General features: G+C 41.1%; 1 protein-coding gene across 23 annotated transcripts in view; it reads left to right on the top strand.

The window, feature by feature from the left end:
• INPP4A (inositol polyphosphate-4-phosphatase type I A) overlaps positions 1-25,386 on the top strand; it is a 141,766-nt gene that overhangs the window by 6,407 nt on the left and 109,973 nt on the right. For 14 of the 23 annotated variants that reach the window (XM_075737935.1, XM_075737921.1, XM_075737829.1 and 11 more), the window contains exon 1: positions 4,064-4,201. The exons of 1 other annotated variant lie outside the window; for it this stretch is intronic. The gene's annotated coding sequence lies outside the window, so the exon portion shown is untranslated. Of the gene's footprint in view, positions 1-4,063; positions 4,202-4,222; positions 4,285-10,916; positions 11,055-25,386 lie in introns of those variants that run through there. 8 more of the 23 variants (XM_075737927.1, XM_075737770.1, XM_075737856.1 and 5 more) reach the window with 3 other exon arrangements.

The following is a 25,386-nucleotide window of genomic DNA, read 5'->3' as shown; positions in this document are numbered from 1 at the left end:
AACTTTTAAAGTAATATTGTTATTTCAGTGGAAGCCTGGAACAAACTAGACTGACACCTTCTGCTCATAAGAGCACTAAGTGAAATCATCTTCTAAAAATGCAGCCACAGAATGTAGGTGGTAAGCAGTATCTGTTGTTTAAGCCTTTGGTTGGAAAACTTAGAAATACAGTGGTATGATGAATTTCACAAGTACTCATGCTGCCTTAGCACTTGATATGCAGTCATGCAGAATTTGTGTATTTATTCTAAATATGTGTCTCATTGTCTGAAGCTGAAGAGCATGATAGAGTTTAATTTCCACCATAAACTGTAGTTGACAGAATAATAACCAGAAACCTTAAGATCCTTTCTCCTTTTGCTTTTTCCAAATGTGCATGCTGCATTGTCTATCTCTAGCATGGTTTTGCTGCAGGTATCTTCAGAAAATTATTAACCAGTTATTTCTGTGAGTGGTACACTCTGCGATGACTTGGTTGACTCTCTGTAGGAGGAAAATTCTGTAAACATAGAGAGCATCTTGGACTGTGCTTTATTTTCAGGATTATAGTAGGTTGCTTAATAAAGTCCTTAAACATTGAAAGGAGAAGTGGCAACAAGATTAGCATTTTAATAGCTGCTTAATGATGTCAATAGCAGGTGATATGTTTCAAGTAATGTATTTTGGTAGATAAATTATTGGTAGATTTGAAATAATTTTTTATATCAAGCTGAGGTTTATTCTGATGAAAGCTTTCACGTGCCATATTCGTTCTTTGCATGTAGCCATGATGAAGTGGAAGGGAATAATTTCTTAAAGATTTTTAGTAACAGAGGAAATGATACAAGTGAATCTCTGTGACTTAGAACAAGATATCCAAAACTATTTTTGCAATACTGCTACTATTACTTTAAAAGGAACTAGGGAAAAATAGTGAATATAGAAATTGGTTTGTAATTCAAAGTTCCAATGATAAACTGTGCTACTGTAAAATTGTATTGTGTTGTCCCTCGTTATCATGAAGAATGAGGAATATAGAATTTTTCTGTTAATTTGTGGCAGGAATTTTTAGGGCTTTTTTGGTGGAGGAAGTTTTGAAGTCTTTCTGGTATGTAGGTCACAGAGATCTAATGTTTCTTAGATATTGCTTGTCTCAGGCTTTTGATTCTGTATCAGCCATACCTCTCTAATGGTTATAGCAGGATGGTGGCTGGAAATCTGGGTGCTAAGAAATCTGTTACAGGCCGTGGGATCGCTAGCATACTAAGGAAGATGGTGGTAAATAGAAAGTGTGCTGAGGGGATTGATTGTTAGTTGTCTAAAATTTTGCATTGCTCACTATAAATGTAGAGACTACAAAAAGCCCTTTATCAGCTGAGGCTGGACATCCAGTGAAGTGTCCCTTTCTTCTTTATATTAGCAGTTAAGAGAGTTTAACACCCTTCATCTAGTCTGATCTCCTGTGAAGGTTAAGTTTTTATGCTAGAGAAAGGCATTGACTCTTGAAAAAGGCATAAAATGTAATCTCTGTCTTCATTTGACAGTATGTTTATTTCAAGAGCTAGTAATCCCTCTGTTAAAAGTGAATGTCTTGTGATTAGAATTTGACTTCGGCGTCCACTTACACGAAAAGGGCTGGGGGTGGCTCTGCAACAGACGTCAGTAGTATCTTGTAAGTTCTTGCTGGGATGCATTGAAAACTAAAAAAAACCTCAGTGTTTTTTGATGAAATGCATGGATTGATGTCCTAAAACCTCGTGTTAAGCCTGTCTTCCTTAGTCCCCTCACAAATTTGTAATCTTCCTTTAAGAAAGAGAGAAACCCCTGTTACTTTTTGGTTTTTTTTCCAGTGATCTATATATGGGTAAAATCCCCTTTTCTTTGTTTGTATGCTATTGATTGTGCTTTCAAGTTGCACGTCACATTTTGTCACAGTGTTAAGTTGGGATCTCATGTTCAATTCCTTGCCCATTATGACCCTGATGCCTTTTGCAGAGTCAGTAGTTTTTCAGTCTGATGTTTTCCCAGTGTTCGAGGTACAGCTTTGTGTTCTTTTCCTGGATGTATAACCTGAGATTTGGCTATTAAAAAAAAAAAAAAGAAAGTACATTTTGAACAATATGCTTTATCAGTTGTTCCAGAACTCTTATGTGATGGCTCACTTTTTTTTTTTTTTTCACCATAATGCCAGCTTTTGTGTTGTCCACAATTATAATCATCAGTGATTTTATACATGTTTCCACATCTTTGAGGAAGATGTTGAATAGTCTTAAACCTTGTAATGGTCCCAGGGCAGCTCTCCAAGTACCTCTACTCAAATACAATTCCCCTCTGACAATTAGTTTTTGAGGTTTGCTACTTAGGTTTTCTTAATCAAACAAATCTATAATTTTACAAAAAAAAAGGTAAATGAAAAACCTGCCTCCCTATCCTTTCCTACCGTGCTTGCTTTTCATTTCTTTCTTTTTTCTGGGACTGCTCTGCTGATTAATAACATGGTGGTTCCCCATGTCCTCCTTCAATGCTGGTGCAACATGATCACCCTTCTGGTCTGTTGGGTTTTAGTGCTGTTTTGATTTACTGACGCTAAGTGAACAGCAGTAGTAAACACCATTCTTCCAGGATCCTTGGTGGGGAGTTGTCCCAGCCTGCTGTTTTTAAAAGGTTGTATTTGGGTTGATGATAATTAAAGTTGTCATCAGCTACAAATAAACTACAATGTTTTGTGCTTCTTAGCACTGTCAAGCGCTATATTAAAATTGAAGGGTGCTAGTGACAGTGTCTACTTGCTTTCTAGCCTGTTTGGGACAAGTATATTTAATATTTTTATGAGAGGATGGCTTTAAGCTTGCACTGTATGCAGAGGAACTCCTATTTTCCATCTTTGTTTTGTTTAAAAACATGGCATGGTTAATTAGCTTTGTGCTAAACTATGACTAAAGATAAATGTTAAAAATCACGTTTGACTAAGCATTGAAAATAAGCTTTTCTCTGCAAGTTCTGTCCGATTTTTTTTTAACAGAAGTGCTTGGATCAAGCCTGTCATGCAGTTAAAAATGGAATTTCACCACTGACAGGTGGAAAGAAAAATGAAAAATTCAAGCTGCGTCTCCTGGCTTCTTCATCCAAATTCAGATCATACTGAGGACTTGAGCTGGCAGCTTCCAGCACCCGGGAACTGCAACAGGCGAATTAAAATTCTTACACTAGAGTGGTGTTGGGACTGACTCAACTGGTACTTGGCAGCGGTCCTCTGCAGATCATGCACAGTTGGCTGGAGACACGCAGACAAGTGTGTCTGTGTGTGTCTCACTAATTCCCCACTTCAGTGTGTTTCTTGTGTGCAGGAGCCCCTCATGTACCTCCTGGGAGTTCCCACAGGGCAGCTTGCGAGTAACATGTCTTCTCCTTGGCATTTGTGCACTGCATAAGAAAAAAAATAGAATGAGCCAGAGATGGACTGTGACCTCTTCGTACATTCTTTCAAATTACACTTCACACTGCTTGAGCAAGTGAAATCCCGCATTGATAGCAGCGTGTTACAGAAATTGATTAAGAAATGGAGCCCAGACTCCAGCTTATAGAGCAGTTTCAACAAATGTAGCTGTTTGAGACAGCTATCAAGGAACTTCAAGTGTGGCCAATGAGTAAGGATGAATGGAGGAAAAGTGCTGGTGTTTTCATTAGAAAAGAAAAAAACCTGGATTATTATCTCGAATTGTTTGGCCCAAACTTCATAGCTGCGATGCAGGTACTTCTCACACCCATCACACTTTCTTCCTTGAAATCCCCAATTCCTGGCTGCAGAGGGTAATACAAAAGAGAATCCCAGTTTTTATATTTTTGGATCCTTTGGAGTCGGAGGTGACAAAGCACGAAAGCATTGCTCGGAGGCCGGAAGGCGAGTTTCGGGTAGCCGGAGGGAGGCATGTTGAAACAGGCTTATTTCAGCCCCGGCGGGAGGGCGATGACAGCCCGGCCGTGGCCGCGCCGTCCGTCCCCGGTACTTGCCGCCCTCGCCTTCCCCACCTGCCCGTCTCCCGCGGAGCGGCGGGGCCCACCGGCGGCCGCAGGGGGCCGGGCCCAGCGGCGGGGCGGGGCCACCGCTCCCGGTGCCGTCACGAGCAGGCGGGCGCCGGCGCGCGTCGGGCCGCCGGAGCCGGTGAGGGTGCGGGGCCGGCGGCTGCCGCGGGGCGGTGCCCGGCGAGCCGGGGCTGCGGAGGTAAGCGAGGGGCGCCTGCCGGGCTACCAGGGCAGCCGAGGAGCTGCACCGCCGCGTTCCGAGGAGAGGGCCGGAGGGAGAAGGTGCGCCTCCGCGGCGGGGGCCGGGCCCGGCGAGTCTCGTACGGCTGAGGCGGGAGGCGCGGCTGACAGCTCCGCGGAGGGGTGGGGGTGGCGGGGCGCTGCGCCGCAGGAGCGGTGGCAGCGCGGGGGGCGGCCGTTGGATCGGCCGTTGGGCGGGGGGCAGCGCTGCCGCGCCTCGTCGCCAGCCGCCGCTGAGAGCGCCCCGTCCTCCCGCCCGCCCGCCCGCCGTTCCGGGCGCGCACCGCCGAGCCCCCATCTTGGGGAGGCCCTGGCACCCGGCGTTTGCTTCGTGCCGCGTCGCGGTTTCGGTCATCGACCTTGTCATCTGCAGCGCGCTGCTCTGTTTGACGGCGTTATTGGGTTTGGTGTTTACGCGTTTATCTTTTATTAAGGTTTGTCCTGAGCGTCTGCCCGAGCGTACGTGAGCCGTGCCAGGCTGCCGTGTGTGAATAAGGGCGCATAAACAGCTGTCTCGGGAAGAGATGCAAGAGCGAGACATCCAAAAAAAAAAAAAAAAAAAGATATTATCTTGCTTTTAATTTTTTATTTAAGGGAGTGCTTGAAAGCTCCTGTGCATTCCTGTTTCCAGGTATTTTTATGAGATCCATGCTTTTCACTATTAGCCTGGACGCTTCTTTTACGGCTTTGTGCCGCGGCGTGGGTTTGTAGCACAGCGGGCTGGCAGGCCCCGCGTCCCTGAGAAATGTCTGATCTGCCACGTTTGTTGTTGCGGTGGTAGGGTGACCCCAAGGCGAGGTGGTGTGGTTAGGACCGTAAGTAACGCTACGCCCTCCACAGCTGCACGCTTTCGTGCTCAAAAAGAGTCACGGAAACACTTGTGTGTGCAGGAGGCCCCGTCGTGAGGTGGGATTGTCTCTTCAGTGTTGCAAGCAGGAGTTTGAAAAAGTGAAGACGGGACAGTCCGTTTGTGATCACTGTCTGATGACGCATGGTGCACCTGTGCTCTTCGGTGAGCTCCGCTTTTTCAGCAGCGATGCCATTGTTCAGGGACCAGGAATCGAAAAGTGGAGCTTAGCGAGCGGAGTGTGCTGTGGGAAGTGATAGGATGTTTCGAAACTTTTAACCTCCCTTAATTTATTCCAGACCAGCTTTTATGATTCCCTTCCCATGTAGAGAAGCCTTAAAAGGAAACAGATTGTGTGTTTAGATTGGTGCATATTTCAGATTTTTGTCCATTTATTAAGCTAGAATATGGTTGTGAAATAGAGTAGAAATGCCTTTGCAGTACCGATGCACCATCATTCGTTTCACATGGCTTTGACAGAGCGGTGTAAGAATGAAGTTGTAGCTCTGTCTCGGTGGCATATGTTTTCCTCTGTACAATGAGCAGAGTCACTGCATGCTGGTCAAAGCTCAGCGTGGTCTGCGTGTGCTGCATACTCGGTACAGCCACTTTTGCCTGGGCAGTTGGGCTCTGTGTTGATAGTACCTCTCCCACTGCAGGGCAATATCATTCTTTCTGTGGAAGTCTGTAATACTGAGCTTGTCTACGTTGGCAGTAGAGAGCTATCTGAGAAGGTCTTGCTGCATTACTCTTTAAGCAACAGAAGTAGAGGCTCTTATGTGTTTGCATGCCCTCAAACTCTAAAGCAAGGGAGATGAGCTAGCAGAACCCTGTTGTCCTGGAAACAAGACTATTTTTTTCCCCTTGAGGAACCACTGTTTGGTTTTTTTGTTTTTTTTTTTTCTTTCAAAAGCTCTTAATTTAAAAACTTACTCAGGTTTTTCCTGCTTCTGAAGATTTTAATTCAGTGGGCTACCTTGCTTCTAGGAACTCAGAGAGCTCTCACAGGGAATGCAATATCTTGCCAATTTTTTTTCACAAGTCTCTCTGACTCTCAGCACAAATGTTAGGCAAGAGCAAATGGGGGGGAACATGTATTTTTGGCAAGAATTTGAAATTCAGTATCCTTAAATTTAGGATATCTGGCATTTTCCAAACTTTGAGGTGGATGTGACCTCTTTTATTCACTGCTCCCTGCTGGCAGTACCAAGTTGTTAGCAAATGATTATTTCAGTGCTGTTTTCAAGTACTCGTATCTAGGCTGTATGCATTTTTCTTGATACGTGACAACTTTGCCTGCAATTTAATTTATTTTTAATGAGCTAATTTTAACTTAATCTATAGTGGATGGTAACTTGTAGGGACCCATGGAGAAAAAAAGAACCCTGCCAGCATGTGGCCAAGGAGGCACTTGGATCTTCAGAGGGTGTTGGGCTCTGTTACTGAAGGCAGTGATCACACATCTGCAGAAACTCTGTCTCGGTTGCTGTGAGCTGAGACAGAAGGCTGTACCCCTGCTAGGGTAGTGGAATTTTCGGTCTTAAGATCTCAGATGTATTGAAGGTTGGATGTCCTCAGCCATCTCTTAGACCTGGTCAAGTCTAGTCTGGTTGCACAGGTGCTGTATTAAATAGAAGTTCTCCCTGTGGAGTGAAATGACTGCTAGGAGAAACGGCTGCTCTGTTTCCTATATATTCCGGGCTCCTTAATCTCTGTATTATTGTACTGGAACTAGGAAGCAAAATAAAAAGGCCAAGGATCCCCTGTTGGTTCTTGTTTCCTTGTTAACATTTAATTCAGGCTTCTGGCGTGTGCTTTGTTACAGCAAATTTTAATTACCTAATTGCTAGTACATAAGATGCACCTTTAGAATATAAGGATATCTCTTGGATCCCCTTTGTAGATTACTTTGTTGGAAGAACTGCCCCATTTCTTGCCTGGATGTAAAGAGCAATTGCCTTGCTTGGAGATGAAGTTTGAAACATCTAGCTGTTGTCCTTGAGACAGATCAAGTAATGCAGGCAGCATAGCTCAGAGCTCTATCTTCTGTGCTCTTTGCTTCTGCTTGTCACTTCCCTTCCTGTTTCTTTTCTGACAGACTGAATTTCCTCTCTATTGTTGGATTATCTACCTAAATCTCAAACAGACATCCTTTGCAGAAACATTGTTGGAAAATGTTGTTGACCTTGGAAGAAGAAAACTTTGAGGTGTATCTCTCTCATCTACATCTGTCAGACAGCTAGGCATAGCCTCAAATGTGTTTAAATCACACCTATTGCTGCTTAACCTAGTACGATAAGCTCTTTACTGTAGACAAAGTTGATTCTTCTGGCTTTCAGCTGGAAGGAGAATTTTCCCTTTCCCGCTTCACAGCCACTTCCTGCTGCCTTTGCTCTCCTTCCTTCGCTTCCCACATTCTGTGGGAAGTGTCGCCACAGATGGGCAGTGTGCAAGGTAAAACTGAAGAACAAGCAGGCAGGTTGGGAATGAAGTGTGGGCCAAGTGAAGTAAGGAGAATAATAGGGACATTTGTCAATTAAGGATGTGACTGAGAGGAGGATGTGTGACTTGACTGCACGGGGGAGTGGTAGGGTCATAGCCAGTTTTTGTGATTTGTATGGCACACAGTAAGGGAGGTGTGCGTGAATTAATGGAAGACAAATTCCCCAGACTTCCCTGGCAGATACCATGGTATTTTCTCCATTTCAGAAACAGGTTAGTGCCGTTGCATCAGCCAGCACAGGTGGACTTTGTGCTTCTGCTTCTGCCAGCCCGTTGAGCCAGCCACTTTTCTGTCTCTCGCAGAGGAAAGGGAGGTACCAGTGCTGCAGAAATACGTTAGTGCTTTTTGAAAACAACATTTAAAAGCTGCAGTGAAGTGTATTCACTCAGCAAGAAGGCTGTCCCTGGCCGATTATACTCTCACCAAGCATGAATTTCTTGAATTTATGGTATTTTTACCAAATATGCAATAAATAGGAAATAGGGAAATTGAAGTACCATGTATGTCCTAGCTTAGCTAAAGCCATGTTGATGAAATGCAAGGGAGTAATGTAGTTTTCCTTCTAATCTCCAGGCAAGTTAAGATCTTGATCTTAGTTGAAGGAGACTTTCTATGCTGTTTGTAATACACGACTAAGGATTTCTCTGCAACCGAGGTTTGAGAATGTGTGTCTGCATTGACTAAAAGTACTCATTGCATACAGTGGTGAGGTATTGCTAAGACCTCGTATGAAATCAGCAGGATATGTTGCAGAAGACATTGACATTCTTGAGCTGTTGGGTGTAGACCTGGCCCACTCATGAGAGTGTAACCCCCTGGCTGTTCTTTTATTTCTCGTGAAGGCCTGCATCTTGTTTGTGGTCTACTGCTCTGCCACGCTAACAGAGAAGCCTGTTGTGTGAGAGATGACGCTCTCTAAATACAGCTCTGTTCTTCCAGTTTGTTGCAAGATTTTGTGGAGGAGATAGCTGAGTGAGGTGAAAGGGAGTAGCATGGGAGAAAAAGAGTGGGGATATAGAGGGGGAAAGTGAAGGGAAAAGAGCAAGGAAGATGAGGGAGTAGATGGCTCATACAGGAAAGAAGAGAGAGAGTGATAGAAAAATGCATCCAGTGTGTTTCTGATTGATGTTTCACAGCATTTACCAGTGGAGCACTTTAAAGTTGCAGTTAAATAGTATGTTTTACCACCCATCTAAACTTTTATAAGAACAATTATTCTTTCCACCATATGACTAATAGGAAACATATATGTAAAGATGTTGCAGATCTTTGGAAGCAGTGCACCTCGGTTCCTTGAGGCAGTTTATAGCTCAGGTACCCTTACTGCAACTACATAATTCTACAAATAAAACCAGTGCCTGCAAATGCCTCTGCACATGCGCAATTCCTTCTTTTTTTACAAGGCTATGCAATCCAGACTAACTGTGCTTGAACCACGTCTTTACCTGGTGGTAGCCTGCCATATCACTGAGGTTTCTGTAACTTCCTTCCAGCTGCAGAAGCATGTACAAGCAGAATGAACTTAGAAAGTGCTTAGAAAGAATTTGATGCCTGGAATTTCACCTTGTGATAAATAGGACAAGCCTCTAAGGTAGAAATTACGACTAACAGTGGAGGTGCAGAGGATGCTAGATATGCTGAGAATTTGTTCTTCCACTCATTCTCTGTTGCTAAATCTATTATGTTGGTGAAAGTGTAGCGCTGGGCTTACTGCTAGGGTTAGGCATTGGATATTTCTATGATTCTGGTTTGTGTTTCAAGCCTTAACCCTTGGCATTCTGAAGTTTGGATTCAGGCTTTAGAAGAATTTTTCAAGAATTGTCCAGTCTTTGAGAGTTATAAGACTTCAGAATTAAATTGCTTTGTATAAGGTGTCTTAAAAATACTTGCCTGCTTGGAGTCTCTGTTCTTTTTCCAGCTCTTTTTCTACATTTTCTCTGTGATGACCAGTGTTAAGGGAGTAGTTTTTATAGTTTGCTAAGCCTCTAATTTTCATAGTGCTCTTCTGAAAAACAGCTTGTGGTTTTTTTCAGTGTGCTCAGAATAAAGTAGTCATTGGTAGACTCTCTAAAGATTTTTTTTCTCTTTTTTTTTTTTTTTTTTCCCTTACCCACCTGGATTTCTCTGTACATTTTGCTGCATTTTGTCTTGCCGCTAACAGTTCTTTTGATCCTGTAGCTACTTTTTACATTCACTAGGCTGGAAATTACTGCCTCCCACAGCAGGGCAGGTGGAACGAAATGTGTGCCTGCGCTTCAGCAACTTTAGCACAAAGTTCAGTGTCTTAATTTAAACTGTTGGTTTGACATTTCTGAAGAGTGTTCACTTGATCTGGTCCATTGACTTTGCTTGGGAGGCAGTAAACTTGAACAGCAGTGTGGTAATATCTTCAGTCACCAGAGCTACTTGCCGAGCTTTGTGTACCACTTTTCTGTTATATTTTTACCATAAAGTGCTAAGTTTTAGTACATTGTTAATTCTGATAGCAGTTCTGTGAATATCATAATTTATCGAACATTACAGCATTTGCTAGAAAAAGATGCTTGTGTCTTGTCTTGTGGAAGATGCTACACATAAAATGTAAAATCTGGGGTAATTCTTCCTGTCCAGCTCCAGAAGTCTGCAGAGCATTTCTCAGGTGCTTTGTGAGCATGGGCGTTATCTGTACATGAGAGTTATATCATGGGTATTTTATCCCTTCCAGTTTTTATGGATCGCTTTTTTAAGTTCAAAATTGTACAATATAACACAGGCAGAAATAGCAACAATTAATATGAGACCAGTAGATAACGAGCAGAAAAGTCATATATGTCTAGCCATGTTTAAAAGTCGGTGTCACAGCTGGAAGCTAGGAGGTAGTGTCATATGACTCGACTCCCTGTGGACTTGTGAACTTGCTCTGCTGTCTAGTCACATACTTCTAGAAACATGGATGAACATGGTCCTTGAGGTTTTCTAGTGATCATACCATTTGCTCCCAAAGTGCGGGTGGATTGCTTGTCATCGTTTCTGGGATTAGTGGAAGTGTTTGGCACTGTTGGCTCCATGCTGAATGGAAGGCAATGCTGCCCCATACAAACAAGACAGTTACAGGGATGAAGACGCCATTTTAAACCACAAATGACCTACACTGCTTACAAACCAGTTGTCTTAAAAGAGCAATCCATGTAACCACAGTTTGGCCTCATGGATTCCAATTATGCTAAATCTTTAGTTAGATGATCTACTTTTCTGTGTTGTATTTAATGTGCAGGAGGGGCCTAATCTGGGGATGAACTGTGCAGTAAAGGACATTGGTGAGTGTAATAGCTTTATTTGTTGCAGAAACTGGAAGTTGTATAGCAGTCAAAGCAGGCGATTGAAGGAAGAGGAGACCAAGGTTGTTTTCTAATTGAGAGCTGTATCCTTCCAGAGGCCTGGGATGCAACCCTACCACTCCCCACAGTTCCTGTGTGGTGCAAGGCAAGTCTTTAAAAATTGTCCTCTTGTTGTTGATCAACACAATATTTCTCAGGTTTTGGGTGCCTGATTTAAGATCTAGTTTCAATTTTACAGAACTGCTAAGCCCTCCCAGCTATTTCTGCATGTATTATGTAAAAGACTGTGTACTTCCAAAGCTGAATCATGGATGTCTTGAGTCGGACACCCCAAGCTCGTTGCTACTTTATTCTTTCTGCCAAAGAAGGCTGGTTCTCCCTTGAAGTCTGTGTTCCAGTGTCTCTCCTGTTCCCATAGCTGGTTCCCAGCCTACTTGTGCCAGCTTAAGCTGCTCCCTCCTTGGTTTCCCTCCTTATGCTCCTTTGTCTTTGTCTCTTAGGTCTGCCCATACCTGTCTGCTCCTCAGCTCTTTATTGCAATGATTCCTCCCAGCCAAGTAATTTTTTGACCTTATTTTTAACTCCAGACCTCAGTCCTGGTCTTCTGACAGCTTCATTTTTTTAAGCCAACTTTGCCAGTATTGCTCTTCAAATCTATTACTTCTTCTCCCATTCCTTCAGTTTGGCCATTTTTCCATGCTTTTGAATTTGATATTTGTTTCTCATTCCTGAAGGCTTGTCCTAGAGATACAGGTTCTGCTGGCCCAGTCCAATGTTCAGCCAAACTCATGTTGAATGATTATTAAAAGGAACTGCTTTCCGGACCCCTGCAGCTGGAGCAGTGAGTCTGCCTGTAGGGCAGTGCATTTGCAGTTAGATCACCTGTGGAAAGCAAGAGTACTCAGTTTTTTGGCATCTTTGGAGATTTTAGTTGTGAGTGAATCTCTACTGGATGTGTGTTTACTGTGACTTTTTAAAGGATTAGGATAGAAAGGAAAGACTGCCGGTTTTCGTTGTTATTTAAATTTATGCAAAACATTTTTCCTTTAGCCCTTACTTTTGGCAGTAGATGAACTGTTTTAGCTGAAACTAATGATTATTCTTTAAAAATCAGTCTGATACAAGCACTCAGCATGAAAAATTTCTGGGCACACGCTTTGGGAAAACGTAAGCAACTGAAAACAGCAGTTTTTTAAAAAGTGGTGTTGAGCAGCCATATTTATATATAGTGATGCTACTGGTCTCATCTTCTGATTGCTCCTCTCTTGCTGAAGGATTAGAAAGTGCTTTACAAACAGTTCTCTTCATGTGAACCCATGTATCAGCTATTGTACAGTGACACAACAGCATAATGTTTGGCATGCAGCAGCACATAAGAGATTTTTAAAAAAATGCGGAACTAGGGGTGGCATGTGAATGACTTGTCCATTAGGAAATGGGGGAAATCTTGTGGAGCAAGGAACTGATTTCAATGTAAACAGAGACTTTCCTACTCTTCCTCTATTGGTAAGAATAGTGGAAATGTTGAAGCTCATCTTTGCTTTGATGTATACGAAACCTTTTTCTCTCCCCAGGCAATGTGCCCTTCCCAAACAACTGCTAGGAAGCCATTAGGAGCACTAACTCAAAATATATGGGTGCTGCTGTCTAAGTTGTCTGCATTACTTAGTTTTGGTGGGGTTTTTTTTCATCAAGTAATAGACGGACTTCATTTTACCAAGTTTATAAGACTTGAGAAAACTACGTATGTTCTGGTTGAGTGTTTTCTACAATATGTTTTTTTAGCAAGAAGAGATTACCCAAGAATAGTTATTTTTTCCTGTTAGTTTCACCCAATCGATATTTTAGTAAAATACCTTTTCCAAGAAGTATCAATAAGAATTGTATTTCTGCTAGAAGTACTAATGGCTACGGTAACAGTGCCTGAGACACAAGCTTCCAACGTGAGCTGTAGGTTTACTGCTTCACTTGAGCTAGAGATGGCTATGGAACAAGCTTTGTTAATTCTGCATCAGGTTCTCACATAGCTTTCTATCTTTGCTTGTGATTTCTGCATCATGGTGTCTGAAATGTTCTGTACTTAATATATTAATGGTAGGTTACAGTTCTGTGTTCCCAAGAGGCTTTCCAGCTGGGAGCAAGCAATCTGTTATGACCAGAAGGTTATATATTCTATAAAAAGAGAGCACAGCAAAATACAGTCAGTCGAGAAATCTATGTGAAAGCTCCTATAGTGAATGAATCTGCAATGCGAGTTCTGTATGTGTGTGTTCTATTCCATTTTGAGAACATTTTAGATTAAATATCTAATTAATATATTGCTTGAACATGCCTACATGAAATATTTAGCAGTTCTGTTGTATAGCGTAAGTAGCCCAGTTACAGTAGAGCAGTAAGTGTCCAGGTGCTGTCGATATTAGGAACTTCAGCACCCTGCAGGCTTGGATGTGAACTGAGCAATTGTATTAAAACCTCATAGGTAAAATGAACATGCTGCTGAAAATGGACTGGTGGGATGTGAATAAAACCATTAGAAGTCATCACAGGCTCACTGTTAGCTCTTTGTATGTGTCTTGTGCTGCTTTTCAGTTGGTGCATAATGCCTGTTCCTTCTCAGCAGGATAATACTGCCCTAGGAAAAGAGATGCTGATGGAGTGGAGGCTTCTGCTCTGCTGTGCAGAAGCAGCTCAGCAATAGACTAGCTGCTAAGCACAGGGAGACTTTGAGAGCTGCTCTAAAAACACTGCTCTCCAGTCCTAGCAGAAAGGAGGTACATGGGGAGACAATTAGTGAGGAACAAATTGTGAGAATCAGTGTTTTTCTAGTGAGATTTCCCTTCTCAGGAAGAGCAGTGAAAACTTCTAGTGTTTTGTTATGTAAATGTCATGTCTCACATAGATGTTTCAGGGGCTAAAGACCTGGCATAGGAATAGAGATTCTTTATTTCTGTGGTTCTCTTATGTTACCTCCTTGTTCTGTTTCCCTCCTGTCACTCTGAAGGGACAAAAGCATGTTTTCCTCCTGTTTTCCCTCACCTCAGAGTTAACTCAGGGTACTGCAGCTTGGAAAGTAACATGTTACAGTACTTACTCTTGGAATAGCAGAGTGCTGTTGTATTACCATCTTGGTGTAGCAGGCCAGGGTTGCTTTGAACATCTGCTGTCTAGCTTTGTTCTTTTAAACTGGTTGTGAGAATTCAGTGAAAGGTTCTTTCAGGAGAAGCCACGTTAGTCATGTCTCAAGTAAAGTAAGGTCTTCAGTAATTATCTCTTGAACAAAGGAGGTCATGAGGCTTAACTTTTATATGCAACAGTTGAAAAAGGCTGTCAGAAAATGTATGTGGAAGTATCAACCTTGGGCACTTGGAAGTCAAAGGAACCCTTCTAAATCACGAGGGTTGTTGAAATAATCCTTGCCATAGACTTCGTATTTTTTTCCTAGCTTTGGGAGCTTTTAGGATAGCTCCCAATCTTGATGATCCCCCTTCAATATATTGAGTAAAATAGCATGCTGTGTGTTCACCTCATATTCCTGAAAACCCTCATATCTTCACATTTTTTGGGCCTGTGAATGGTGCTGAAGAGCTAATGTGTGTCCTGCCCTCTTTTACGAGTTGACTTGTATAGCATGTTTGCAAGCTCTGTTTTGATACAGATAAAGTGAAAGGTTTTGCCTTTCCTATGTGTAATGTAAATACATGCTTCAAGGACCTGAGACTTTCAGGAAAAGGCTGAGCATTGTGAGACTTGGGTAAAATGGTCAGAAGGAAAAACAATTCCTGAGGGAGTAATTGTTGGAGGTTCTACAAAATGTCTGTGTTTCTGAGTTTCTCTGAGGCCCTTCACAGTGGTTATGAGGATTAGCAAAACCCCCTTTTATATGGACTTCTGAATATGTCTGGATTTGTGTAATTATGTATGGTTCATTGTCTTAGGGATTCAGGGTGCAAAATTATGCACGGGATGCCAGTTTGATACCAACATCAGTATCTATATGTATTGCATCTACCTGGAACTTTTAGAAAGGGAAGAATTAGTGAAATGCAAACAAATCCAGTTTGTGGTATTTCTGCAGCAGAGCGGTATCAGGAGCTACAGAGTCTCTGAACTGGAAGTTTTAAGCCCGGTGTTTCACAGGAAGCATTTCATTTCAGGCTGCTCTCGTAGCCTCCCTGTCATGACGAGTGTCTTCCCAGAAGGATTCTGAGGTTCTGAGAGCACAGCGTACCCCAGTAATTTCCATCTGGGACCTGCTACTGAGATTTATAAATTAGAGCTTGCGAACAGTTGGTCTAATTTAAACTGTGATGTTGAAGGATTGGAGGAGGCAAGAAGTGGTAAAAATCCATCTATATTCTTGCTCTTTTTCTATTTTAATTGTTTAGCAGCTAGGTTGGAGAGCCCATGAAGGCATACGCCTCTAGGGAGGGTAATGTTTGTGGCTCTGGAAGGAGGAGAGCTTCAGTTCACCTAAAAAGTGTCAAGAGTTTGGGCAATAAAAAAGAAAATATAAGTGTGAGTTCTGTAAGTAGAAGGAAATGGGGAATTTTTTTCAATGCCCCCTTTTTCCTCATGGTTGCAGTTATACTTGCAGATTAGGATTAAACTAGAATAGAGACCATTTGAAACAGTGAACCCATGAAGGTGGCAAGAGATATGTCTGAACAGAGTATTCGCAGAGCACAAGCCGAGAGGCACGGGCTGTCTGTTGAAAGTTTGACATGATAAGGAAAAGACATATGTATGAGTTCTAGGTGAACAAACTTTAAAAAACCCCTTGACATTAATTTATGGGGAAAATAGGGAAATTATCATTTATCTGTCATTATTTTTATGATGTACTTGGTGGGAAGGAGATAATGAAAGACCCTCTAGAATTATTATCGAAGATCATGAGAGCATAACTTAGGGAACTGCAAGAAACAAGACTTGAAAAAAAAAACCAAACAAAACCGCAAGAAAAAAAACAAGGAAGGGGAACTATCAACTGTGAGGGAACTTCGGTACTACTGTATTAACAGAATTAGCAGTCAGAAAGTAAAAGCACCCCAAAGTCTAAAAAATGGGAGATTTTCATTTCTCAGAAAGAAAATGAAAGAAGCAGCAGCCTTCTACACAAAAAATTTTCAAAATACTGAAATAATGCTTGAAAGGAGTACCTTCAAGTCACTGTGTGAGTTAGAAGGTCCAGTACAGAGGCTGTGTAGAATTTTTAAGTTATAAGAATTTGCTGTACTTTCAAAATCAGCCTTCTAAAGCATAACAGGAAAAAAAACCCTGAAAGTGAAACATGAGGTTCCCATGTTGACTACTACAGATACCTAAATCAAAGAACACTATTAATTGCAATTGATGTATATAGAAATAATATTTCACTTTGCATCGTTACCCTAAAATACTCTGTCTCAGATGCTTTGATTTTAGTGATGATGATTACTAATATAAAAACTTCTTTAATGGTTACCCTGTGGGTAGAAAGAAATATGCAAATGTAGTTAATTTCCAGAGAGGAAGAAAGATGACTTAAAAATAAAACCATGGTTGCCTAATTGACTATGTCTTCAACAAGCCATTGACGCCAATGAAATGGCTTGTTATCCTGTCATTGGTAATCTGCTGTCATGATCTGATCTCTCCCATTTCCATCAGCTCCAAGACACTATTTCTTCTCTGCCCAAATGAACAGCTTTTTACTTCTGATCGGACACTCGGTTATGATTTTTTTTAAGGTGAGACTCTTGTGGCTGTTGTGTGCTGAAGCTGGAACTTTGATGCGTTACTAAAGTGTTGGCTTGTAGTCCTTTCTGTCAGGTAGCTCCGAGTACCACAGCATATTGGATGTAAAGGGTTTTTTGTTTCCTACTGAACCAAAATAAGAGGGTAGCATCTCACGAGTAAGAAACAACTCGACCCTCCTCCAGACTAGGCAGCATGAGAGTTGGTTCTGGTCAGAGGAACAGCCTCTGCCTCTGAAGAGGTGCTTCCCGTCCTTCCTGAAGTGTAAGCCTTCCCAGACTGTCAAATGGAAGTCAGTCTCCTTCCCCCATGCTGTTTACTGCCTCCCTGTTTACTTTTGCACAGCTGTTGCACCTCTTTACAAGGTGTGTTGAGGAAGGGTTTGGTTAATAGTGTTTAAATGCTTTGTGCAGGGGGGTAACTGTAGGGAAAAGACTTTTTTGTGTGTTTGCTTTTTTTAGTGGAGATCCTTTGTAATGGAGGCTTGCATTTGTCTGAGGTTATTGTTTGCAGAGAGGAATGAGATGATACAATGATGCAGGATATATTTGTGCTTTCCTGTTGAGGTAGGTGTGGTTGGAAGTAATCTGGGCGTAGACCTGGTTTTCTCCTAAATGGCATGTTGCACGGGTCTGAGAGCAGGTGCTGCGAGTAAGGTAATGGGGAGGTAGCAGAAGGTTGAAAAGGAAGATAAAGCTACATGTTTCCTTGTTATGGCTGGATAGTTTTGGTTTGTTGTTTTTTGCATGGTTTTGGGCTTTCATTTGAATATTCTTAAATAACATCTAGTAAAGATTTGTGTGAGAAAAAGAGAGTGCGCCTGCATGCGTATATAGTATGTGCCCATATTTACCAGAATACCAGAATCGTTCATAACCCTTCTGTTCTTGTGGCAGCCCAACTAAAGCCATTTCCTGTGCTGCCTTTCAGACATGCGTCCTGCTCTTGTCCCTCTGATTTTTCGCTAAGAAACTTTGCTATATGCTGTATAGACCTGGTACTCTGGCTCAGATGCTCAAAAAAGTTCACATTTGAAAGTGATATTTTGGTACTGATGCATATGTATGACATGGCGTTTATCAGATAGTTAATTCCTCGGCAACATTCTGTATTTGGTGGTAGGAGGGGTGGAAATGAGGGCAGGGTTTAGACCCAAGAAGAGAAACATCCCTGGCAGCCATGGCCAGTGTGGAAATCCTTGAAATGACACATATGATGAGCAAAGTTTGCAAGATGAGTAGGAAGGGAGTGGTCTCCTTTGGAGAACAGGAGGGGCATGAAGGTGGAGTGGGAGGGATGTGATGTCCCCATGAAGATTTTTACAGGAAAACGTGTGTGTGATGATCAGAGGGACATGCAGCACATTGAAGGGCTTTGGAAATGTGATACTGTAGTTTGTTTGCACTGTCAGGCTGACTGGTCTGCTTTCCCTCTGAAAGGGATTTGCTATCGACTGTGTGGCGATTCTCCAAACCAAGGCGTAGCCCCATATAGCAGCAGTCGTCCCTACCTGTCGGAGCTGGAGTTTCTTTCTTCCATCTGCTTGAATCTGAAATCTGTTGCTGGCAGCAGTGCGACCTCTAGGCTTTAACTGAATTTCCATATTCAGAGCACTAGATGTTGGCTTTCAGATGGAGGTGGAGACAAGTTCTCTAGTAAAGTCACAGAAAATCTGCTGCTGTCTGCACCTTCACTTTGCTGATACCACAGCTTTTAAAATTGCGCTCTTAATTAACTTTATATGCTGCTTCCATTTCTTGGTGCCAGAAGAGTGCTTGAAGCAATGTGGGTTTGCTCCTTTTGTTGGAGTTAATGATTTCAGGCAAAGTTGAAAGGAAAGAGGAAGTAGGGGGAGGAACATTGTTGGAGTTTGATAACACATTTAAGTAATTATTGTTTTAAGGTGTAGTGTATCAAAATCAGTTGTCTATATTTTTAATAGAAGTCTAAGGGTTTCATTTGTTGTTAACATAAAAATATTTTGATGTTATAAAATGTGTATGCAACACGTGAGACAGCATTGTATGAAGTGTCTAGTTTTAATGCTGGAGGTTTAGCCTCTCTAGAACAGGATATTTGCTTAATAATATTCTGTTGGATCTTATCATCATCTTTTCCCGCCCATGTTTTTCACCCACAGTTCAAATGGCTGGCTGAGTATATGTTCTTTGGATGCATCAGCATGAAATTTTGCAGATGGCCACCAGTCTTAATACATGTGAAGCTGTGATCACAGTTTTCTAAACAGTGCCAGAGATGCTGAATTATGTTTGCAGTATTGCCAAATCTCTTTAATCAGTCTTGACTGAAAAATGATGGCGTAAATCCCAGATTAGTAATGGTGCTTCAGTGAGTCATTGGCAGTGGTTGTCTAGATTTGATTGTAAAACATACTTTTTACAGACACAAATGGGCCAATGCAGGGCAAAACAGGAACTGCTATGGTATGGCTTAGGTAGAGCCCTTTTTAGGTTCTTGGACACGTATGAGAAGAAACTTCTTGCCTAATTTGTTCAACGTAGTAATTTGTAGCTAGGATGCCATGGTCTCTGCTGAAAGCAGAGTTCTCAGAACCCAGTTCTGGTGCTGTTTTTCTGTTGTTGCATCAGCCGTTTGAGTTGTGGGACTAGAGCTGAGTGGAGAAATGTGACTTAGCCCAACATTCCGATGAGGTGGTAATTGCAAAACTGTAGGCTGAACAAGGGAACCTGTGTGGCAGGGAGGGAGCACATATGTTTTAGTTGTACGGGTCAGTACTGGGGACCTTTGTCTTCCCTGTCCCTCCTTTGCTGAGAATAGGAGGCAGAAGGGCAAGGGCTGTTTGCGCATTGAGGCAACGCAGGGTACGGGCTGCTCTGGGTGGAGAACCCCTCTCTGCCACTCACAGTGTGAAGAGGTACCAGGGCAGTGTTGGGCTGTAGCCAAAGTGCACAGTAGAAGCGTTGGATACTGAACCAAAATAAAAATGCTTATCCACAAGGGCTTTCAAACACTCAGTGTTAAGTCCATAATGAGTATCTTGGGGGACGTTGTTGTTGGGTTTAGGCTGGCTATTAACTGTGCAAGAGAATTGTCCATTGCAGAAGGCTTTTGTGTCAGCTCTGATGCAAACCAGGTCTCCCCTTGTGAGCCTGAAGGTGAATGTCTTCTCTTTTTTGGTTGAAGGGTTGAACTGCTGACAGGTTGTGTTTCGATAGCTCAGAGGAATTAAGGCTTAAACAAATAGTGTAAACATTTGAGCAACAGCAGCATTTTCCTTCACACTGCAGATCTTGAACTGGAAGGCCTGTTTTTAATGAAAAAAGACGCCTACAGAGAAAAAAGGCCTCTTTGTTTAGATCACCTTGGTTTCATACAAACATTAAAAAGATCATTTTCAGAGCTCCTATCCAGAAATATTTCTTAAATGTACAGACTTAACTGAGCAAAGTGATTAAACTTTTTTCCTTTATCCAGACTAAAAGCTTTGTTTGAAGAACACGAAGCACTTGTCTTCTACTTGGATTGAATGCTTCTACTTTTAAAGCAGTCTGTATCTGCTCACTAAACAAGAAACAGGAAAATGAAACGTTGTGCAGTGTTTAATCCTACTTGAAAACATTTGTGTGAAAAAAGAAATGTACATTTTTTTCTGGATATGTACTCAAGTTGTAAGAGAAAGGATATAATAAGCTTTACTTTTAGCAGCAATGATGCATTACTTATTTTTCACCTTGCATTTTGTCTGGAAACTTTGGATAGTGATTGCTTTTATATGTGCAGACATACATTTTTCTAGGATTTTTGTTTAGTGTTTCACTCTTTTGATAGTTAACAGTCTTGTTGTTAGAAATAGAATTTTACATTTCTATGCCAAAGTTTCAAGATCAATATTAATGAAATATTAATATTTCATTGAATCAAAGCTTTGATGATACCAGTTATATACCCTTTCCAATTCTTTAGCAATTGTGTGCTCCAGATTTCAGAGAAAAATGTTTTCTCAACTAAAATTACAGCAAAGCTTAAAATCTAACTGGTGACATGGGTGTTACCAATCAATGTTTTCTAACATACCTCCAATTAATGAAAGTTCAATATTATTTTGCCTGTGTTACAGCAGTAAAAATAATCTATTTAGTACAAACTCTGTAAAATGACTAGTTGATAAGGCAAAGTATAATGTCTTGGACAACAGAAATACTTAGAGATCTCAAGATGGAAAAAAATCTTTCTTTCTCCCTGGGGCTTTCTTCACAAAGCAGATGTGGGAAACTTTTTGTATTTTTTGATTTTTACTGCTCAAATTTATAATTATTAAACAAACCACAGTGAATAAGGTAGGATGCTTATTTCTATTTTGAGAAGAAAATATTTGTCTGGAGAGATTTCTTTTCATGATTTAAGTCACCATTTTCACAGATATTTTTAGAAATTTCCTGAATCTTTGTTTTTCAGATTGTGGTTTCAAATTTTCTTTGACTTTATAGTTAGTGAAAACAAAATATTCAAGAAAAACAGTAAGTTTCTGCAGTTTATATAAAAATACATTTTAGTGAGATATATCTGAGTTTGGGATGTTTTCTTGATGAAGGAAAAGCAAAGTATTTCAGAGCAAGCATGGGGCAACAGCATCTGTAAGCTAGTCAAGTTTCTTGTGGTTTTCTTCTGAGTGACTGTAGATCAAATAGAAGGGAAAAACTATATTCTCATGTCTAATTAATAGGTATCAATGTCTGTTGTGGGCAATGATGGTGTCTACATAAAGTAAACACACGCCCTGTACTCTGGCTTTGGGACAGTTCTGTATTTCTGTATGGTTTTATTTTGGTGTGCTGTAAAACTGGACTTTGTTTCAGATGCTAAATTTGTGCAGGTCATTCTCTTTTTTTCTCAGACAATTCTAAATGTAATTAAATGTATTGCACTGTATGATTTCTTTTTTTTTTTTCTTTCCTTACTTCCTTTTTAAGTAAAGAAAATAAATCCCACAAAACTCATTTAATATTTTTGAATTCCCGCATCTATTTATGGCTGCTTGCATCATGGGGAAAAAAATGCGACATGGCTCATAGGAGGGTGACATAAAAGGCTCTATGTGGCTGTTGACTGGTGAGAGTTCCAGTCCTTTTAGAACATCCCAAGAAAAAGTGTAAGCTCAAGCATCATAGTAGTTCTTCAGGTTTTGGGGTTGTTTTGTTGACTTTTTTTGGTACAAGTCACCCCCTGTATTAAAATCCGCAGACTTGTCTCCCCTTCACTACTTCTGTTTTTGTCCAAAGTGATCGCTGAGAGCAGGAGTGAGCGGTCGTGGGTAGACAGAACCCAATCTGGGACCTCCTGCAGTGCAAGAGGAGACTTGTCAGCCTCATCAAGAAAGCGCTGTGGTGTACTGGGCCGAGCATTCGGCATTTAGCATTAGTTCTGGTTCTTAACATACGCAGCACAAGCATAAGAACTTGTGCTGCATATGGACTGTGGGTTTCTTAGATTGTTATGCCGGGTGCTTTTTTCAGTTGGCTCTCTTTTTGGACAGTTGAATGAGGCTGGGGTCCTGAATTTGATAGGTATGTTTCGAACATAAGTTTGGTTTTATAGAGGGATATGAAGTGTATGGCAGTTGCTGATTGTTACACTGCAATCAGTAATGATCTTGCTTTGAAAAAAGTATGTGTTCTTTCCCATGCAATGTGAGTCTAGGCTTTAAGACAGAGAATTTTATTAATACATGAGAAATTAAAAGGAGTGCTTTCTTATTGCTCAAGGAAAATGAAGTATAAAAAAAGAGACAACTCGAGACAGTAAATGATTGTGATAATTTATTTGCTGGACATAATTGTGCTACCCATGAAATTGCCTTTTAATTTCAGTAAAACAAAAAAAATTGGTAGCTGTCTCTTGTACAGTGGTGTTATTCGGGAGCTCTCCAAAACCAATGAAAAGGTCAATCAAAATATTATGGTTTGCTTTTTTTTTTTTTTTTTTCTTTTGATCTGTTGGCTGCTTTCCTCTTCGAACTTGACCTAATAATGACAGATTTGCTTAAGATAAAGTTCTGGGAACCAACATTTATTACCTTTTGGCTATGGGCACAGAGAGAGCAAATAAATGAGACATCTGTAGATGGTTTTCTGCTCAGAAATAGGTGTTTGTATACACATCTGTGCGTGAGAAACATGTACAAATATGCAAACTTACATACGCACGTAAATTACGTTTACACACAAACTCTTAAGTTTGGCTTTGTGGTTGTACAGGGCACGTATTCAGGTAAGCTGGGACAACAAACTAAAAACTTCTGTAGGTCAAAGAAGATAGGATGAAGTGATGTAATATTTTCCAATATTTTTCTTTTTTTCCCCCCTTTTCCTTTTTTTTAAAAAGAATTTCAAGTACTGTTTTGTTGCAGGAGCATAAATAGGCCCCAGTGTGTGAATGGAGTTCACAATGATAAGTACACAGAGAACAAAGATTACACAAAACCCATCCTCGTCTTTGCTTACGATACCTGCCAAGTCTCCAGCTCAGGGAGTCTTTGTTCTTGGTTCTTGGTGTCACTAAAAGCTGGTAAAGCCAGAAACTAAATTGGTCAGAACAGACCTTTTACAGCCTGGATATTTTCCTCTCTTTATGGCCTGATTTGTCTCTTCCTCTGACATTAGTGGGTGTTGGATCAAACCTTTACTTCTGTGAAAATCTTAGAGACTGGAAATGAAACAAGCATTTGTAACTTTGTAGCAGGAGAAAATGTAAGCAATGCAGGAAGGAAGGAGTACTGTTATTTAAAACAGGCTCATAATTTTGTCTTGGTAGCAATTGTTACATTTGTTGCAAGTTCATTAACTGACTTCCTACTGTGGTTTGTACTGCTTGTGGTTACAGGCAATTAAACCTGAAAGTCTCATGATCAACACTCACAGTAGTTTTAGGTGGAGACAGATGTCAGCTGTTGTACAGGAAAAGGCCACCTTCTTGTGTTAAGTCAGTCCTGTGGCCTTACATTTCTGCCTCTAATGTAATCTAATGAAAATATACAGTGAACATCTGACCCTTGGGGTGTGCATTTAGACCTCCGTAGCTATTAATGATGAAAAGCCGTAGTACTTGTTTATACTAATTTTGCTGTTTAAGTACAGTGTTTTGTTGCAGGATTTGCATTTTACCTGAATTTCTCATCTGAATGATTTTACTGTGTAATAACTGCTCCTGCAAAGGTAGAATGTCAAAGTGAAACAAACTGAGAAGGAGGGAAATAATTTGTAATTACTCATGTGAACAGACAAAGGGCATGTCATTCACAATTATTAAAAAAAATGTGTATTTCTCTCTTACAGTGTGCATAAATGCAAAAAAAAAAAAAAAATTAGTGGACCACTGAAAGTGATTTTTAACTGAGCTGTTTTTCCCTCCTGGAATGTGAATCCCAAGAAGTTTGAAATAGGACAAGCAAACATGAGGAATGATACCAAGCAATGTACAGAAAACAGACATACTGCTAGAACTGGTAGCTCTTTGGTTTTAGATGAAAAAAGTAATTTCTTTTAAACAAAATGACATTGGGTTCTGGTTCATCAACAAAGTCTGAAAGGTTTAGCTCTGGCAGGTGAGAGTTGGGGTAGCTGCATGTTGCTTCGTTAGGGAATAGAAAAGCCCTGCTTTAGCTTCGGTGTCTCCTTTCTACTTACAGACCTTTGGAACTGACAAATGATTAATTGGAAGACAAAATACAAGGCTGGTAGTTAAGCGTAGTTTAAGCAAAGTTAAGAGGTTTTTAGGTAACTGTTGGAAACCAGCTGAAACAGGATGTGCTTGTTTGCATCAATATTACTGGTTTTGTAAAGGCTGTAAGTGCACTTTTATTTGTCTGGGCTTCAACCCAGTTGTCTGCACTCTGAGGGACACGAGCCTGCTGTTGGAAGTAGGGTGGGAGTGAAGGATTCACTCAAATCGTTTTTTCTGCAGATTTTGCTGGTGAAGCCAGCACCAATCTGACTTGAACCAACTTGCTTGGGCCTCTACAGGTAGGCATGTTAGAAAGTCTTGTAGCAAAGAGGTGAAAAATTATCTGACATATTAGTGGCGTGAGTTCTTTCTGCTGAAGGCTTATGGTGCAAGCATAACAGATGCAAGCCAGAGGCAAGTTGAGGTCTAAAGCACTGACAGATTTCAGATGGGACTTGGCAATTGCTACCTGAAGGCAACAGATGTAGTCAGAGGAACCCAAGGTCTCTGCAAAGTGACAGACTTTTTGTTTTCTTAATGCTTTTGTGTCACTAGAATATTTAAAGTGGTTTTGCTGTATTAAGGGTGAAACAAGGAAACAGTTACTAAGAAGCATTTCTTAAGTAGTCTACATTTTACAGTAGAAGTTCTCCAGTTTTGCTGTCACTTTTGCTTATACCTGTCAAAAAAAGCCAGAAAAGTGGATCACAGATGTGTTAGGCTTTGCTAATCTCTCCTTGTGATGTGCCTTGCGTCCCCACGGATTCTCTGGCTTTTTATTTATTTATTCATTCATTCATTGCTAAATGGCATATATAAGCCACAGAGAAAGTGAAGCAATTCAGAGTTATGTATAGTTATTGATTAGTGCTTCCTAGCTGTTTTCTAATGGAGACAAATTCGCACAAGACACTTGAGACGTTCATGACTGATAACACATATTGGATTTCTCTTCATTTGGCAGCTGTGCTCAGAAGCACAAAACTCTCGCCTTGGAAAACTGAATTGTTCCTGTGTCTCGCCCAATCCTACGTTTTGAA

This window comes from Balearica regulorum, chromosome 1 (assembly GCF_011004875.1).
Source record: "Balearica regulorum gibbericeps isolate bBalReg1 chromosome 1, bBalReg1.pri, whole genome shotgun sequence".
Lineage (NCBI taxonomy): Eukaryota > Metazoa > Chordata > Aves > Gruiformes > Gruidae > Balearica > Balearica regulorum.
Note: the sequence above shows the minus strand (reverse complement) of the source record. Positions and strands in the feature narration are given on the sequence as shown.